At 52.5% G+C, this 18504-nt stretch overlaps 1 long non-coding RNA gene across 1 annotated transcript; it reads left to right on the top strand.

The window, feature by feature from the left end:
• Nucleotides 1-1213: 1213 nt before the first annotated feature.
• On the top strand, nt 1214-16768 carry LOC130609382 (uncharacterized). Its single transcript, XR_008974772.1, has 3 exons — nt 1214-1280; nt 14218-14820; nt 15402-16768. It is a non-coding gene; the product is annotated as an uncharacterized LOC130609382 (long non-coding RNA).
• The last annotated feature ends 1736 nt before the right edge of the window (nt 16769-18504 follow it).

Here is an 18504-nt window from a genome sequence, read left to right as displayed (position 1 = left end):
TCCGGCTCCAGAGCATCACTTCCATTGCTGAAGCCCTTCCTGGCACCACGGCCAGGGAGCCCGGAGGCAGGGACCGAAGGCTCTGTTCGGGTCAGCATGCCAGCGTCTGACCAAGCTCAGAGCAATTACTGCTGGCAGGAGCCCAAGCCATCCATCTCGGTGAATTTCCCTCCGGGGGCTGCCCCGTTAGTAGCAAATAACTAATTATTGCTGTCAGCTTTAATAAAAAAACATTAGTTGAAAGATATTTCCCCCCTGTAACTTCCCGGCGCTGTATAAATTACCGGAGTCAAAACTAACTTCTAAATTGAGTAATTCCAGCCATTTGTCAGCCTCCAAGAACTGCTTTAATTAGTGCTGGTTAATAAAGTGTTTAGCTAATTAGCAGAACACTTGTCCTGCCTCTGCTTGCTTTTCCTTCACTTGCTTATGACAACTCAAACCCATTAATTGGCATCCGGGCTTCAAGAGTTATTGGCCTTTTCTACTTTTCACTCTTGCTTTGTATTAAGGTATGGGTGAGAGGATTAATGGTTGCTCATGGAAGTCATCTCCACTGATGGAGCTCTGAGAGTCTCCCTCCTCTTCCTGCCTGGTTTTCCTAGCACGGGCAGCAAGAGCACACTGGCTCCCGGGGGACGGATCAAAAGCAGCCACAGCAGCCGATTCCCAGCGGGGAGCCGGCAGGATGCGCTCCGGGAGCCTCTCCTGTCTGCAGCCAACGTGGCGCTGTCAGCAAGGCACCTTTGTGGGGCTCCTCCTGGGCCAGGGCGGCTGGAGCTTCGCTTCCATCCCACAAACCTGTCACTGCACCGGAGATCAGTGTTTGAACGTGCTGCTGCGCGGGCAGACGGGCCGTGATGGGCACTGCAGCGCCATCCTCTTCACCCTCTCATCTTGCTCGGGCTTCAAATGCTGCCCGTGCCCATTACCTGGCTCTGGAGCAAAGAGCTCCAGCGTGGGTTCCACCGGGTAGGACCTGTCCTATTCACCTGACCAGAAATCTGCGACCCTCAGCAGCCAAATGACTGTGACTGAGAGCACTGGAGGGGAGCACAGGAACCGGGGTGGTGGGGAAGGAGTTAAGGGCAGCCCTGCCTGGTGCAGAAACACAGCTGTTGGCTGTGAGTGGGGATTTGCAGAGGCTGTGAGGAATTAGGGCCTTCCAGGGCTATAAAAGGGCTGGTGCTGGGGGCACTGGGGCTTTGTGCGCTGGAGAGGGGACAGGAGCAGAGAGGAAGGATCATGGGCGAGCACAGGGCAGTGAGCAAGCCCAGGAGGTGAGTGTGGGGTCGGGCACAAAGGTGGGGCTCTTCTCGGGGTTTGTGTCTTCCTCTTGTGTTGTGGGAGCCTCTGCTCCTGGAACAGCTTCTTCTGCCTCTCTGTGACCGGCGCTCCCACAGCTCACTTGGTAGGCAGCTGAAAACAGCTAGATTCGTTGGGTTTGCTTGGTAAATAGAGCTGTTTGACAGATGTTCAGGCTTCACATTTTAAATGCTCGAGGATTAGTTGGTCTAGAAGTTATCCTCATGGAAAGATCCTCCCTCTTTGAGGTTAAAAGACAGCAGGGGTCCAGCTTGGCCCTGTAATGCTAGAGGGATATCCCCCCTCCATGGGAATTAAACCCAGCACTTCCCTGTCCTTTAACCCATAGTGATATGTCACTGATCAGTGCAGTTGGTTCTAATAGCTCCCCAGGTAGATTTGGGAGAGCAACGAGTTGAACATAAAAATCCCTTTATTATTGCCATTCTGCTTTTATATACCCATCAAGCTTTCATATTTAATCTCCTACATCACAATAGCTGATCATTTTTAACATTTGACATTGATAAAGTGCCCGCTGCTATTATTCTGACATACTATAAAACATTACACCCATTTGCAATAGAAAAGGCAAAGAATCAATACTCAGCCCCATTTTCCAGCATGGCAGTAAATCACAGGGAGCCTAACAAATTGTTTTAAACCTAAGCACCTTCAGAACCAATAAAGAACCCAACTGATCCCTGTCCATTGTCATACCTGTCACACATCTTTTCTGTTAAATGGGCACCTGGGTGTTCATCCCAAAACAGCCAGCCCATCACCTCGGTCCCATGGGGGAAGTTCTTGGGAGTACATGTTGTGGATGTACCATAAGTTCCTTTGGGCAACTGGCTGGGATGTGTGGGGATGCTCCACAAGTTACCTCTGGTGAAGGATGCTGAATGAAACTCATGCTTCGCCTAGTGCTGCAAAGCAAATTGATGCTCCTGACCCTGCTGCAGGGTCAGCCCTGTCTGTGGGTGTTGCAGAAATTGTTTGCTTCCTGATGTGTCCGTTGCTGGAGGGCAGGGACCTTGCTGTGTGTGAGGGTGTCCGCATTGTCACCGATGCTATGAGTTGTGTGCATCCCTGTGCAACCCCCTTGCATCCAGTCATGGAAAGGTACAGGGAACAAAAAGCAGGCGCATGAGTTTTCCATGTGAGATGAGGTGTGCACAGTTTATGAGTGGTTTTGGCACGTCTGCTGTCAAACAGCTCCTCAATAACACGGTTTACCTGGGCTGGCTGATCTATAGGGACCTGGCTCCCAGACCCCAAGCATGACATTTTGAATGTGTCTTCATTGCATTTGTAAGGGATTAAATGAAGGTGTTTTGACAAGATTGATCATATGGAGGTTCAGGTGATTTCTCTTTGAGGCTTCAATCTATGGCTTGTAGAACTGGCAGAATATTATTGTGTCTCATTAAAATAATGCATGGCTGGTGGGTGCTGCTGCACACAGGAAACAAATGGTCAGGGAGCTCCCTCTCTTGAGGCTGCCCCAGAGAGGCCATGGCAGCATCACCTCCCATGTCAGTGTCCTGGAGCTGTGCCCTTGCTCCCACGTTAGGTGGTTATTTAAGCTGCGCTCTGTGGAAGGATGCTCTGAGCTAACTCGTGCTGTTAATACCGGCTGGGAGGAGGAGGCACACTCCAATCCCTCTGTTTCTGTGTGTACCCATATCCTTAGCCATAATGTTCCTGTTACCCTCACCATTCCGAGAGGGGGCTGTGTGGTGCCACACGCTGGGGCTGTGGGGGTCCCCCAGGGGTCTGGTTTGGTCTTTCAGACCCTGCAAAATGTTCTGCAGCCTTGGGACTGAGCTTTGATGGCAGGATGGGGTTTTCCCTGTGGGATGAGGGGGTTTTGCTGTTTACACTCTCGGTTTCAATTTCATTAACCTTGTGGTTGCCTGCCCTCCATAGCCTTAGGAGGAAAACAAGGGCAAAACCATCTTTAAAACCAGACAAAGCTTTTAAGCCCAGAAGCGCTGGGAGGCCCTCACTGGCCTGCTCCTGCTCTAGAGATACTGGAGCCTTGCAGCTCCTTTGGCAAAAGGAGTGGTAAATCACTGTCATCCTCCTTACGGAGGCAGGGAATCACAGCTTGCTGCCTTGAGACAGCAGCAGCATGGGGGTCTCCAGACCCCCTAGGGGTTTGTGGCCTTTGTTAAGGTGCTGCATGGAGATGCCAGTTCAAGGCCTTGGATGCTGTGCTGGACATCTGCCCAGCCACATGGCTTTCAGCCCAGCACAATTGCAATCAGCTTCTGAACCGCTTCCTGTGCGATTGCTGCCAGTGGGACCATTGGGGATGGAGTAGGAGCGTGGAAAGACAAGTGTGTTTGCTCCACTGGCTGAAGACAGAGTCACCGAAAGGCTTTGCAGGGCTGGGCTCGTCCCAGTTCATCCCACACCGCTTGGGTTTTTCTCTCTTGCTAAGTCACAGCCGTTTGTGATGTTGCTGTTCAGCCTGAATGGGAATAAGAGAGGACGTTTTCTCTCTGCTGTTCTCAGCTTGTCAACAAGACTTATCTCCTTCCTGCTCGGGTCCAGGCTTAGGAAGGCATTACCCTTGGACAGCAGGTGAACGCAGCAGTCTTCTAGGTGTTCGCTGGCAATTTGCATTGCTGCATTATGCATGGGGGCAGAAAACACGGGAGTAAAGTACAAGGAGCAGGAAATCATTGTGGTGGTTTTAATCTGGAAGGCGAGATCGAAATGCTGTTTGTAGGTTGTCTTTAACGGTCCCTCAATTGGTAATTAGTGTTGTGTTATCACATATCTTTAATAGAGTATTGATGCTGTTGGCAGAGATATAATCCCAGTGTCAAGAGCAATTCTGCTCTGTCCAGCGCGTTGTACTTGTTACAGCAGAGCTGGTAGCGAGGCTTGTCCGGTGCGTCTCCAGTCACTTGCATGTAGTGCTTCACCACAGGACATCACAGAAACACACGGTAATGACTTGCTTTGGGAGCAGGAGCTGCCAGGGAGGAGGTGCTGGCTCATCCCCGCTGATACAGACATGCAGGAATAGGGGCAGAGCATCCCTCGTGGTACATCACAGCCGGGCACCAGCTCTTTACCTAAGCAGCTTTGGTTTCCGTTTGAAAGCATGTGAAACGGTAATAAATACCAAGCCAGGAAAGTTAATCTCCATCCACAGCATGGTAATAAATGGGAACTTAAACAAAAATCAATGTTGAGCTGTTCATTCCCGAGCCCTCATGGGGCTGGATTCAGGCATGGTGTGATGCTGCGGCCAGCCCCTTCCCTTGGGGTGGTGTCCCTATGGTGCTGGGAAGCTGCACATCCTGGGAGCCTTTTCCTCTGCTGGAGCCCAGCAGGTCTCGTTTCTTGATGGGTGTCAGGCCCTGGATTTATTCAGCTGAGTTCATTTTACTTTTGCACCTCGGGACCATAAGAACTGTTTAACGAATCGCATCCCAGCGCTTCCCTATGCGCGCAGGCACGGCTCGGGAAGATAACACAGTCCTCCTGCAATCGCCTCTCGAGTGACAGCGCAGGGAAACGGGGATCGATACTTCCCCTGTTATCTCCACCCACCAAGGGCCGCGCTGCTGTCCCTCCTTCCCCTCGAGCCCTCCTCTCCTCTCGCTCCCGTCAAGGATTTCTCGGCCATCCTTCAAGGGCACAGGCAGCCCAGAGCGGCGGAGCACAGGCAGCATCCTTCAGCCTGGCTTCGGGCAGCCATGCCCTGCCTGCAGTGCTGGGAAGGGAACCTTTAACTCCCTGCTTCTCCCCAGCCCACAGCCGTGCAGCGAGATCCCTGATGGAACCCAGCCTCGGTCCCTCCCCTTGGATGGCCCCCGCGTCGCCCCTCGCAGCTCTGATGGATGTGCTTGCTGGAAGAGTGTCGCATCCCAGCGGAGCGATGTTGCGTGTGTTCCCGGTGCAGCGTAATGTCAAATATCAATCATGCACGATAAACACAGTTTGAAAGCAAAGGACGCTTCAGAGGAACAGGAGAGAGGAATTTCAGAGCTCATTTGGAGCCCTGGCTCCCCCAGAGCAGGATGGGACCAGAGAGGGGACCCCCGCCAGTGGGTCCTGGAGGTACTGGGTTTCTGTGCAAGCTCAGCACCCTTCTTTTCCCCTAGGATGAGAGAGTTTTGTTACTGCAGAAGCCATTGTACCGAGATAGCCATAAACAGCATCCCATGCTCAAGACTGCTGCAAGCACCCCAAACCGTGTAAGCGTCTGGATTGGTAAAATCAATCACTTCTGGGAAGCCTTTGAGGACAGGGAGAACTTCTCTTTCCATAGCACCTTAAAGGTCCTTCTGGGACTCTTGGACTGGCTCTCCCTTGTCCCCCCGCTTCCTTCCACCAAGGGGAGCTGCAAACCTATCTCAGAAGGGAAGATGGTTCAAGCTTTGGGCTCCTGCTCTGGATTCCCCCAGGATAATCCCAGCAGCCATGGCTGCCTTGCCTCTGCAGTGGCTCCAGCCTGGCTCTCCCATTGGATCCAGCGTTCTCGGCTCCTTCACCCATGAGCCCTGATTTAAAAACGACCCATGGATGCCTCCTCTGATGCATCAAGCTGCTTTAAACAGCCTTGTGCTGGAGCAGGCACAGTAAATGTGCTGGGGCTCCGCTGCTTCCATTTCCATGTCTCCCTGATTGATTCCTTTTTTCCCTTTCAGTGCCTTCAGCCTCAATTAAGTAAAATGGCTTAGTACGAGCCTGCATTACAGTCATAGTCCCATTGACATTTACACTTGAGCATGGTTTTTTTAAGCACCCTACTCTACGGGAACCTTTAAATAGCCTTGTTTCCATTTTGTTGCATGTCAGCGCTGATGACAAGGTACAAAACTCTCCAGGAGATGAGCAAGGAGGCACGAGCTGCAGAACCTGCTCCTCTTCCGCACACACAAGCTTTCTGCAAGGCTCGGACGGATAAAGCCTGAGCTCCATGGATATGAAAGAGAAAGCTGATGAAATCGGATCCCAACTCTGCAGGTTGGAAGCATTGACGCTGTTGCCCAGCACACATGGGGCACGAGCCACGGCAGTGAGTGGCATGCTGGCTCTCTGTTGCTGGAGGGATGCAGTACAGCACAGCATCCCATTCCCAATGACTCCCAGCTGGGTCTAGAGCTCTTGGGAAAGTTAATCCGTAGTCCTTAAACCAATCCTGGAGCAGGGCTATGGTGGATGAGAGCCACTAACGAGTGATTCCTCTTCCAAACGCTCCCAGCGTGTTCCAAAGCCTGGATGTATTTAACTTTTAGCAAGACACCAGCAATCAGAACTCTCTTCTTCGCAGCCACAAAAGCATCTGCAGCGAGGTCTCCCGGATGGTGACGGCGCTACACATTAGCATGGATTTTCTGGAGAGCTGAACCATCATAAGCCTCGCCTTGAAAGCTATTCCGAATATTTACAGCTTCTATGAGGCCCCCCAGGAGAGAAGGATCTTGCACTGCTGCAGACAGTGCTTGGGAATAAGCATTCCATTTAGGAGCAGGTTTGCCTCCGTCTAGCGGGGTTCTGGAAGCGCTCGCTCCCACCGCTGGTTACTTCCCCCTGGATCTCCCTTGCCCCAGCAGAAGTGACTCTGGTGATGCAGGCAGAAGATTAAGGGTTTGGGCAGGGAAAGGGCTGTGGCAAGCTTTGGGAATGGAAGAAGATTAAGGGTTTGGGCAGGTGGCAAGCTTTGGGAATGGAAGCGACATCTCCCTGCAAATACCTCACTGGCAATAAGAAGGAGAGGGCGAGACGTCAGGGAGACAAAGCAGCTGCATTGTCTGTCAGCATTGTGCTGCTTGCGGTTTTCCAGGAGGCACTGGTGGGTTTCTGAGTCTCCCCGAACGTGTGTGCCGTGTCCTATTACCCCATCCTCAGGATCCCGTAACCATGTCAACCAGAAGGGAAGGCAAGGGAAGCAAGCAAAAAGAAAGGGAAAGCTCAGCCTGAAACCCACTATCTTTTGGATTATGTGAAGCACACGAGTACCTGATCCAGCTCTCTAAATTACAGGGTGTTACAGCTTTCTGTTTATAGTGGGATGTCACAAGTTGTAACGATCTGCTATATCATTATGGGAGCGGATGCCAAACTTGGATCTCTCCGTGTTTATAAAAAGCTTCTCTCTCGCTGTAGCGCTGTGGAGGGGTTTGGAGCTCCCTGGCACGTTGGGAGGACAGGGCTTGTGTTTGTCTGGGGGCACACGCAAGTGCAAACACAGCTGGGGATGCATGTGGTGACACACGGGCAGGGGTTGCCGGGATACCCACCCCATCCAGGAGCGATGTTGAATTACAGCTGCATTGCCATTGTCCTTACTTGATTGACATGTTTCTATTAAGAGCTTCAGCCCAGAGCAGAAACCATCCATTCAGGTCACAGTGCCTGTAAGTGCATGAAGATGGCAAGCAGGGAGGCTCTGGTCAGACAGCTCGCACCAAATATGACAGTCAGAAAATCCCTACTGGGTAGATAACATTGACCTGGTAACAACAGCCATGGAGATGAGCAGCCTCGAGCCTGGCCTCGGCTTTGCTGCTGCCTCACCCCAAACTCTGGGCTCTCCAGGCAGTGATTTGAGTGGGACAGCCTGGGAAGAGCAGCGGTATCATCCCTATGCTGCTCCATGGGCATCCCTTGGACAGCTCCTACTGCTGGCTCAGGTGAGCAGAGGAGGGTCTGCCCATTGCTCAGGGGGGCTCATGGTGTTATTCCCAGTGCAGATGCTGCATCCAGCACCCCACATTTCCAGGGCAAGTGATGGTGGAGGCTCCTGACAACAGCAGCACCGTTCCCTGCGTGAAATAACCCGAGAGGAGCAGCAAGCCGAGAGCCTCTTTGCAGGCGTTTGCCAAAAAAATGTGTGCCTGAATAGCAAGAGAAATAAGAGAATTGCTGGAGCTGGTCTGCGGGGCTCAGCACTGGGAACGGCATGTTTTATTCAGTGAGGAGCAGCTGCAGTACCTGGAGCAGAAATTCAGCTTGTTGAGGACTAATCTGGGCAGATCACTGAAGCTTTGGAGGGTCTAAACAGCCAGGGAGCAGATCTCTTCTTTGTTGCAAGATGCTTCTGCAGAGGGGGTCAACCTCCCGCCTTTCCCCTGCATGGTGGGACTCCAGTGCCAAGTCCCCCCACAGAATGAGCCCCAAACTTTGCTCTTGCCAAGCTGCTTGTACAGCTCCCAGTCCTCACCCGCAGCCCCTCTCAGCTCCTCGGCTGCTGCTCCATGTCCCGGCTGAGCATCTTGGGTGTGTTTGAGCCTGCAGCCTGCCCCTGCTGCTTGAGGTCAGAGAGGCGGGGTCGTGACAGGATTTTATTCTCCTTTCTTCTGTGTGCCGGGGTTGGAAGATGAAGTTGGTCAAATCCCTCCTGCTCTGGGCAAAGAGCAACGCTTGCAAAGGCAAAAGCCTGGCCAATGCCGTTCCTCACGTGCCTGGAACATGAGGTGCTGAGGCAGGAGGGAGGCAGGAGAGCATCCCTGGTGCCAAAGCCACTGCATCGCTTCATCCAGCGGTTACTCAGGGTCTGTGGTGCCTTTTGTTTGCCTAAGTCGAAGGGCTCTGTTCTGAGCCATATCCTCAGTATTTCACATCAAGCACTCAGCCGAGCCTGGAGTTTCTCTTCACACTTCTGACTTGACTTTCTCTGGTTTTAGGCTAACTTTATGTTGATCAGTCCCCACCATTCCCAATCCACACGTCCCAGCGCAGCTCCTGGTGGATCCTGACCGTGGCCAGGCCTCTGGGATCACGTTAGGGCCGTTGTGTGAAGCCCCCTCATCCTTGGCAGGATGCCCTGTCCGGCAGGGAGGGCCTGGCCGGTGCTCTGGGGAAATGGCTCCAGCCTGGAGAATGATTTAGGGGAGACAATTTAGAAGTCAGGATGATTAATGTGCGTGACTTCTCCGGCATGCCGGAGGGGATAAATCAAGGCGGAATGGGGAAGCAGGGCATAAATCCAGTGGGTGTCTGCACGGGGCTGGCGTGGAGGAAGGCAAGGCTCAGCCTGGGCAGCCCCTGGCGCCTTCATGCGACTGACTGAGGCCGCTGCTGGTGAGGATGAGGAGGGTTGCACGTGTGGAGAGGTTCCACTCGCCCAGGGCACACAGCATTGCTCAGTCAGATCCTCTCCCATGGCATCCCGACGTGGGCACATGAGGTTACCTTATCTGCAAGCGAAGGATCCAGGAGTTGTCCTGGAGCCCCTTGCAGAAACCCAGGAATAACTTGTGAAGATGAAGGAAGCAAAAGGTCCATGTGTCTGCAGGAGGAGAGAAGCGGGGGGGAAAGGGAGATTTTATTACAGAAATTTGCCAGAGAGACTCTTTAATAATGTAATTCATCTTTCTGTCAAACACGTCACATTAGTGCAGTGAAAAGGAACTTTGAGAAGATGAATTAAGACTTAAATACATTAAAATGACTTAAGAAATATTTAAATGCAATACAATTTATTTTCTGTGTAGGCTTGTTTCATGCCCAAGTGTCTCTGCCACTTCAGAGGCCAGTCCAAAGCCTGTGAAGTAGGCGTGCAGCTCTGCATAAGCAATGCCACTTCCAATAGCAGGGAGACTTGAATCCGTGCCCAGGTACAGGATGGGGGCTGACTGTGCCGCAGGAGCCAGACCCCTTCCTCCCCACATCCGCCTCTGCTCTGGCTCTGGAGGAGCGATGTGAGAGGGGAGAGGAAAGGAAGGAAGAGCAGGGCCCGGAGCTGCTGCTTGCTCTGCAGTGGTGAGACTAAAAATAGCTCGGTGGAGGCTTCCTGCTCCTGGGTGCTGGGTGCCCACTCCTTGGTGCTGGGGCAGAGCGCTCCCTCCTCCCCCTGTTTCTCTGCCTCGTGGCCAGGGCCTAGGGTAAATCTGAGTTTGTTTCTGCTCCTCAACCCAAAGTGCTTCATGAGAGAGAAGCCGCAGGAAGACGCTGGGAGTCATTCAGCTGCTAGGAAATAAGAAGTGGGAGGGATGCTGGAGCACAGAGCATGGTGAATGCGGCTGCGAGAATTGAACTTTCCTTGCCACAGAGCACGCTCTGAAAGCGTTCCATTATCTCCCCGCGCCCATAGAAATGGCTGGAATTGCTTCCCAAAGTCTTTAAAGGAGCTCTGTATAAAAGGCACGCGGCTGCTCTGTGGCAGAGGAAATTAAAACCCTCAACAGCAGCTTGTCTGTGTGCCCTGGGGGGGAAGGGTTCGTCTGGAAGCATCCTGCTTTCCATCCGCTCTCCCTGCATGGGGCAAAAGCGGCATAGCTTTGCTCGGGAGGAAGGGTGTAGAGGGCACCCACCCTCAATGAAGGAAGAAAACACAAGGCAGATGATCCCTGTTGTACCAGTGGGGGAGAGCACACTGGGGGACTGCTGAGGGATGGAGAGCACTGGCAGGGACACGTGTCCTGACCTGGCACATTGTCAGGTGTGGGCTCAGCATCCCCCTGAGGTCACCAAGTTAAATGGAGCTGGGTTTAAACAGGAGCTGCCTAATTTGTGATCAATAGTGACATCTGTAAGCGTGCATAGGAGGCAGAGGGCTAATCAGCCGATGGCTGCTGAGGTCAAAGGGTTCCCCCTGCAGCAGCAAGCTGGCTCTGTGAGTGGGCACAGCTTCGTCTCCCTCTGAAGCAGGGCACACTGCTCTGCAAGGGTGAGGTGGCAGCCTGGGCCACTCACCACGTCTGTGTAATCACACTGAGCATGTGGCATCCATGACTTGAAGCCACCGTGGCCTGGAAGGGGATGGCTCCAATGGAGCCATTTGGGCTGCCTGGTGGAGGAATGTTCTCCCTGTGCTTGGACTCCATTCCAAGGATAGTGTTTTCCCGCTGGCCTCCCCATCCCTGATCGGAGGGAGGGGAGGTTTCATTGCTGCAGAAGCACACAGCAGTGTGTTTGGTCTGGGTGACCTTCCCCTGTCAGTAAACTATCCTTCCTGAGAGTCCTCTCCCTGCAAACATCCCCCACCATCGGCTTAAATGGGGCAAGAAGCTTTTGCTCTACAAATAACATCGTTAGAGCAAACTGGTTTGCTAAGATCACAATTTTCCAGCTATGAAACCGCAGGTGCGGTAGCTCCGGCTTTGTTTCCTTGCCTATTACTGGGCACTCTCATCATTATACTGTGCAGGAATCCCTCGGAGTTATTCCAGCATGTAATACATGTCAAAATGCAGCGAGACCCCATTCCCATGCTGCATATGTACTTATGGAGCATCATCCCCGGGCACAGGAGAGCCAGTGCAGGGTGAGGGCGTGCAAACAGGACCCCTCTGCACCGCCAGCCTGCCCCGCTTTCCCACCTCCATCTCATCTTCAGACATCACCTCCTGCTGAAACACAAACTGATGAGCTCCCCGATGTGACAAATAACTGGTGTATAATTGGTGTAAGTTGTCAGAGCGTTCCGGCGCGCTCCCGGTTGGATGTGTTGCAGTCATCCTGCATTTTCGACTCCCCTGATCTCGAGTCCTGTCTCCGCAGGATTTACAAGCAGGATCTGAGCACACGTACGTGCACAAACATGCTCGGGAAGAGAGTGAGAGCTTGCACTTGTCTTTCCCATCCTAATCAGGAGGCGTTATCCTTCCCCAGCCCAATCCGTGTGGAACTGGGGCCGTTGTGACATAGCCTACCAAGGTGATGGCACTGCAAGGCTGGCTTTGGGTCTGTTTCCTGGAATGTGATCCGATGTTAAGGGGAAAACCAGCAGATTAGAGACTGTTGAAAGTAAGGGATGTCAGGGAGCAGGAATGGTGCTTCCCAAGGGCTCTCGGGGCTGGAAGGACCCCAGGCTCCTCGCTTTGTGCCTCTTTCTAGTCTAAGCCTCTCCCTGTCTCTTTTGCTCTGCAGAAACCCATTACTGCCTGTGATATATTTTCGGTCAACCTCAGATAAGTTTTCCCCCTTGCCTTTATTTTATGTCCTCTGCAGGGTTTCAGGAGCTTTAGAATCTTTTGCTTCCCTTTCCTAGGACGTGTTTTACGAGGTTTTAATTACTCTTGTTTATTGTTATCGTGCTTTAACTGCCTGCTGTGTCCCTCCGAGCCCGTGAGGGAGCAATTTATGACTAATACTAGTTTTATTATTACGATTATTCCCCAGCTTCCCTGGATTCTCCGTGCCTCCCCTCTGCCCCTTCCCTCTTTTATAGGCCTTTCTGTTAAGTTCCTTCCTCTCATAAGTCAGACCTGCCAAACCCTCTTGGCTTTGTTTCCACTCGACTTTAAACGCTCTTTCTTCCTGCTTCTAGTGAGGTGCTTCGAAGTGTAACCATGCTGGAGGAGTTATTACTGCGTGTAGCCCTGCAGCGACACAGCAACCAGCCTCAGGCACCACCTTGGACCGCAACCACGCTAACCCCAAGGAGCTGGGATGGCTCATGGTGCATCCCCGCGCTGCCGCAGCAGTGACAGGCTGTGAGCAGGGGTGAGAGCTGCAGAGCGCTGCAGGCTGCTGGCCTTGCCTTGCTTGGTGTCTGGGTGATGGTGATGTGGGCATTGCTCGCTGTGCTGGGCACGCAGAGGTATGTGAGTGAAGCTGCTGCTGCACCCGGGAGCCACAATGGTGGGGCCTGGTTCATCTCTCCTGTGTGCTCGCTCTCTATGGCTATCTCTGCTAATGAGCTTGCTGGCAGCAGCAACTGCATGGGCAGCACTTTTGCAGGCGCTGCCTGATAGAAATGAAGTTTTAGCTCCTAAAGACAAGAGCTGTTGACCAAACCTGGCGCTAGATGCACCAGCCATGGGATGTACACCCGGGACTGATGTCCCTGTGGGGGCTTGGCCACGCGGTGACTGGGATATGTGCAGCAGAAAACATGAACTTTTATTCCCTGACAACCAGAGGAGGGAAATGGAGGCAAAATGTTTGCTGCTGTTGTTTGTTAGGTACCACGTGTCCGGCTCTGCTGCTGCTCCTGTATTGGAGCACCCACCTGTGACTGGCACCACATTCCCAGGAGCATCTTCACTCCCCCCCAAGCAGCTCTAATGAGGGGGAAGCAAATCCAGGCTGGCAAACAAGTGTGTGTTGCACCTCTCGCTGCAAAGAGATTGTTAGAGCTGGATTAAATGGGTTTAAGGAAAACGTCCTCGGGATTGGAGCTACAAATGGCTTTTTGATCAAAACAACAGCGTTCATTTTGAAACCCCAAACTGTTTCATTAAACATGTTCGGGCTTTGTTTGTTTGTGTCAGAAGCGAGAGGCTTGAAAATGGAAAACTCTTCAGTGTTGTTCTGTCTCGGACTTTCAATGAGGAAGCGAATGCGCTGCAAGGGTGACGGCCAAGAATAAGAACAATTAAAAATTTATTTCCTGGGGGGAAAAGGAGCGCTGAGAACGATCGGGAAGAAGTTCACGGGTCTATTTTCAGGCAAACTTCTCTTGGCTTGAAAGGTAGGAGCTGGCATCTGGTGTGAATAGAATTGCGCAGGGTCCTTTTGTGTCGTTTGAGGCTGGAGAGGGGAGCCCGCCCGGGATGCAGAAAGGCTTTACTGACACCTGACATTTGAGGCGATCTGCCCTTTTCCAAAGGCAAACACCTCAGAAGTGTTTTCATGTGCGGTGGCGATAATCAGGCTGCAATCCCAGCTCCCTGAAATCAATGGGATCCTTTGCAGCTGCCGTAACGGGGCCGGTGTCTGGTGCTCACTTCAGCCGGGGCAAGTAATTCAGGAGGGGAGCAGCCCCTGTGCCCAACACGTGTGGGGCGCAGCCTCCCTTTGGCACCAGAGGGTTCTCCAGGGGGGATTCTGAGCACCGCTGGTGAAAATGCAGCGTCTTTCATGCGGACAGGTAGTGATTGTGTTTCATGCAGTGGGAATTGCCTTGTGGGGGGGGGAGGTCCGTGCCCTGCCACGACTGGGTAGAAATCTGTCTTCTACCAGGTGAGTCCTCTGGTTGTCATCCCATTTCCACAGGAGGACAATCTGCAGAGCATAAGGTCGCTCTCAGCTCCAGTTCAAGCGAGAGGGATGAAGAGGAGATATGTGGCAGGTCTGTGCTGTGCTGTGATCCCAGCCCAGGCTGATGCCCGGGGCAGCTTGGCTGGCACCACTCATGCAACGACCACCGCTGCCAGCGCATCCCCAAGCCTGTTACTGGGGGACTGGATGCACCGTCAGCTGGATCCTGCTAACGGTGGAGACCCGTGTAAAGCGAGGCGAAACTGAGCTTCCCTCTGCAAAGCGAAGCAGCTGGTTCAACTAATTAAATGTTAAAAATTCCAGCAAGACGAGCGTACCAGAAAACAAACAGGCTCGGCAGCCAGGACGGGAAGACTTGGAAAGGATCCGCGCGCTTCCCTGCCTCTCCCATATGTGTCTGCGTAGACGCTGGCACCTGTGCAGCCATGTGTTCACACGCCGTGTTTACGGGCTCCAGCGAGCCTGTTTCCATATGGATCTGCGCAGGTCAGAGCTGCGGGGCTCTGCACCCCCACGCCACTCGTGCCTGTGGTCCCCTGCGTGTCTGGCAGAGAGCTCTGTGTGTCCCTGCCGGGAGGCAGCTCCATCGCTCCTTAGGTAAAGGCTCGGGGGAGGAGGGTAAATATTTGTTAGCAGTGGTTTTGCAAATTGCCACTTTGCGGGGAGGAAATAAGAGCCATCCGTTTGTGCCGGCGCTATTAAAGATTTTCTATAAAGTGCCTACATTTCCAGTGCAGCTGAATGGATTTCACTGCAGCAAACTGCGAGGACAGAGAGGCACAGTGGAGGGAAATATCATATACAATGATTCACAAACACATAAAAATACCCTGCCCAGCTTGTCTCTTCTCCCACCGCACAACAAACACCTTGTGACTCATTCTTCAATGTATGGACGTGTTTGAAAATGGAAATTAGATTCAAACATTATTCATTAAGACTTGGGATTAGTTCACTCCAGTTAGCTCCTAAAACCCAGCACGCCAAGTCAGGCTAAAACACATTTGAAGGCTGTCTTGGTCACGGGACAGGTCTAACAGCCACGGTCCTTTTCTCCATCAATGTTTCTGCATTCAGGTTAAAAAAAGGCAGAAGAACTTAATTCCCTGCTCCTTGAATCGAATTAATCGGATAACTGAAGGTAGGTGGAAGGTAGAAATCAACGTTTTTCTTGGCAGGCACATCTAACTGGAAGGGCCGGAGCTCTCTCTGCAAACAACAAGCTCACAATGTGTAGGAGATAAAGAGAAGGGACGGAGGGCATCGGAGGAGTGACAGCGCTCGAACGCCTTGCCACTGGCAGTGGCAAACATCCAGGTATGAGTACGGAGCCAGGAGGTGATTTACGGTCACACACTGATGCAGTTCTGCTCACAAACACGCTAACTCCCACCAGGAAGAAGCGCTAATGAACGTTCCAGCAGCTCCTCTGCTGCCTGTCACATGTGAAGATGCTGCTGAGCATCACTGGACGCTGCAGTCAGAGCATAGGTTGGGACCAGCAATCCGTGATGGTGAGAGCTGTTTCCCCAACCCAGGGAGCCCTGTGTTTGACAGCAGACACGTAAGCACCTTCTCCCGGGAGCACAGGCGCACTGGAGAGGAGCAGGGCATGGGGCATGGCTCAAAGGACACGCATCACGCAGCAAAACCAGCTCAAAGCAGACGCGGCGCAGCTCACAGCCTCAACATCTGAATTCCAGGCAAGCTTGGAGCTGGCACTGCGGTTATGTGCGAGGCTGCTGCAGCCTCTCCTGCCTCTGCCAGCGGAGAGGAGCAGCGCAGCTGTGCTTACTGCTGCTCCGAGGTATATTTAGTCTCGTTTAATGACAGCACAGGGCAGTTTGATACAAGCATAGGGATGCTGTGACTGCATTTGGACAGTCGCTCAGGTAAGCGGCTGTAGCACCTTCCTTTCAAATGCCCAACTCAGGCACAGCTGTCCTAGGAGCCCAGCTGAGGTTTCTATTAGCAATGCTCTGCCTGTAGGAGATGCCCTCAAAGGTTAGGTTTCTCCAGGCTGTCAGCAGAAGCAATACCATGCGAGCGAGCAGCTAACAGGAGGCAGGAAGGAGCCAGCATTGCGATGCTCAGGGTGTCGGGCGCTCGCTGCCAGCCGGCTGAACGAGCTCCAGGCCACGGCAGCAGCTCCCCTGCATAATTTCACAGGACCAATACCTTTGTGAGCAGCACAAGCTGCTCGTGGGCAAAGAATCAAAATTCATAGAATAAATTACACGCACTAAATTATTTGCCCAGCTTTGTTGATTATCTGCAGTTAAAAAGTTGGAGAGAGCTGAGCTCCTCCATGCATAAACACCAGGCAGATACCTGTCATTAGGAGGTGCCAGGCTCTGGAAAGAGGAGAGGAGAAATTCCAGCCCCTGCTCCCCTCCGGCAGCCCCGGGGTCAGGCTGGGCACAGCCCCATCATCAGGCCAATGTAGTAACGGCACGGCAGGGATTACTCCGGTGTTACTTGGCCTGCTGCAGCTTGATGGTGATGCTCCTAGGCGTGAGAGGGATTTGCTGTTTGCTAACGGAATTAAACGGGGTTTATGATGTTATCTGTATGTTATAGAGCATTTAATGGCATAAATACAGTTCGGTGTGAGCATCGGAGCAAGCACCGGGGTTGCTGTGCGCTGCTTTTCCATCTCTAATCCCTAGGAATAGCTCCAGTCCTGCAGTGGAGCTTGCAGGAGACCTGTGGGAGCGAGGCAGGGATTTTGGAGATGCTGGACTTGGATTTTTTGTTGCCAATTTGGCTGCGAGAGCACGGATGCTCGGGTAAAGATCGGGGGAAGCAGTGATTTGTAGTTAGAATCTGATGATATGTAAAGGCTGTGAGGATGATGCTGAATATCCAGGTAATTCTCCCAGCTCCATGGAAGACACCTGAGGTGGTTTTGCTCCCATCAGGAGCATGCAGACCGAGCCTTGGTGGCCCTGTGCATGACAATGGAGGGTCCTGCTCCTTGTGCTCCTGGCCGCATGCTGACGCTCTCCGCCAAGGGAAGGAAGCATGCGGTGGGTCACCGCATTGAAGGTTTCTGATTGAACCCGGTGATGAATCGCAACTTGATGACTTCCTCTACATCAATGGAGCTGAACTGGCTTGGGGAAACTGTTTGATTTAAGAAGAATAGGCCTAATTTTGGAAGTGCTTCACACCCATCAATCTAAGTGAAATTCATTTATCTGAGCACAGCTGATACGTCTCCCATTTACATAGCACTAAGTGCCTCACAATCCTTGATAGATTCAAGCTCACAGCAGGGGAAAGGGGCAGCACTGCTAGCCCCTTTGCACAGGCGGACAAGAGATGTGCGGTGTAATGGGAGTCAATCCATCACTCTGCCCCACACCCAGGAATGGCATCCACCTCCCAGGAATGCTGCGGCTCTGAGCAGGAGCCATGTGGCTGTATGTGCCTCCCGGTGTGATGTACGCAGGGGAATGGACAGCAGGAGTCTTCAGAGCATTTTCCATCTCCCATCTAACAGGGTTTTAGGAAGTGTTTGCAATAGTGTCTCCAAGACAGGGTTGAAGGCAGAGTGGGAATCACAGTGGAATCTGATGGAAGAGGTATTTGGAGGGAAGAGACATATGGCATCTTAAATAAAAGAACCTACTCAGTGGTTAATCTCCACTTGAAAAACATCCAGGACAGGCTCGTCCATCTACCGTTGCACACCCTGCCATGCAGCCTGCTGTCCAAAGACACAGACACTGCAGCTAATGCCGTGTCTCTTCCCTGCTACTGCCTACAGCCCCTTCCAAACTGCGCACTGGATCGAGACCTCCCCTAAAAGCCAGGAAGGAAATTCCTGGGAGCCCATGGCCTGGAGGGCTTGGGGGAACTGAAGCTCATTCCACAGCTCTCACTGGGTCCTGCCAACCCGAGCCAGCAGATCAAGGCAGGGAGCATGGAGGGGTGAGAGGATGGAGACCCTCAGCATCATCAGCAACCTTTATGGACTTTTATGGTCCTCAGTGGTCTGAAAGCAAAAGGAGGCAGGAAAAAAAAGTGTCTCCTTCCTGCAACTCTCCATGGGCACTTAGGACAATGATGAAATGCTCGGGCAATCACACGGTGTTTATTTAATGCCAGCACTATCCCAGCCTCTTTATAAACAAGCATGAGTAATGGGAGAGCGGGGGGGCAAAAGTTGCTCCCTCTTCCTCTCGGATCTTCTGAGTGAGCACTTCTGCCATGATTTATCCTTCTTGCAACCTTATTGACTCACTGGGGATGTAAATCAAGCAACCCAACATTTTA

Source organism: Pezoporus wallicus, unplaced genomic scaffold, assembly GCF_028554395.1.
Source record: "Pezoporus wallicus isolate ANWC-B61680 ecotype Strahan unplaced genomic scaffold, APGP_CSIRO_Pwel_v1 contig_7819, whole genome shotgun sequence".
NCBI lineage: Eukaryota > Metazoa > Chordata > Aves > Psittaciformes > Psittacidae > Pezoporus > Pezoporus wallicus.
The sequence above is the reverse complement of the archived record's forward strand: the minus strand, read 5'-3'. Positions and strand labels throughout refer to the sequence as shown.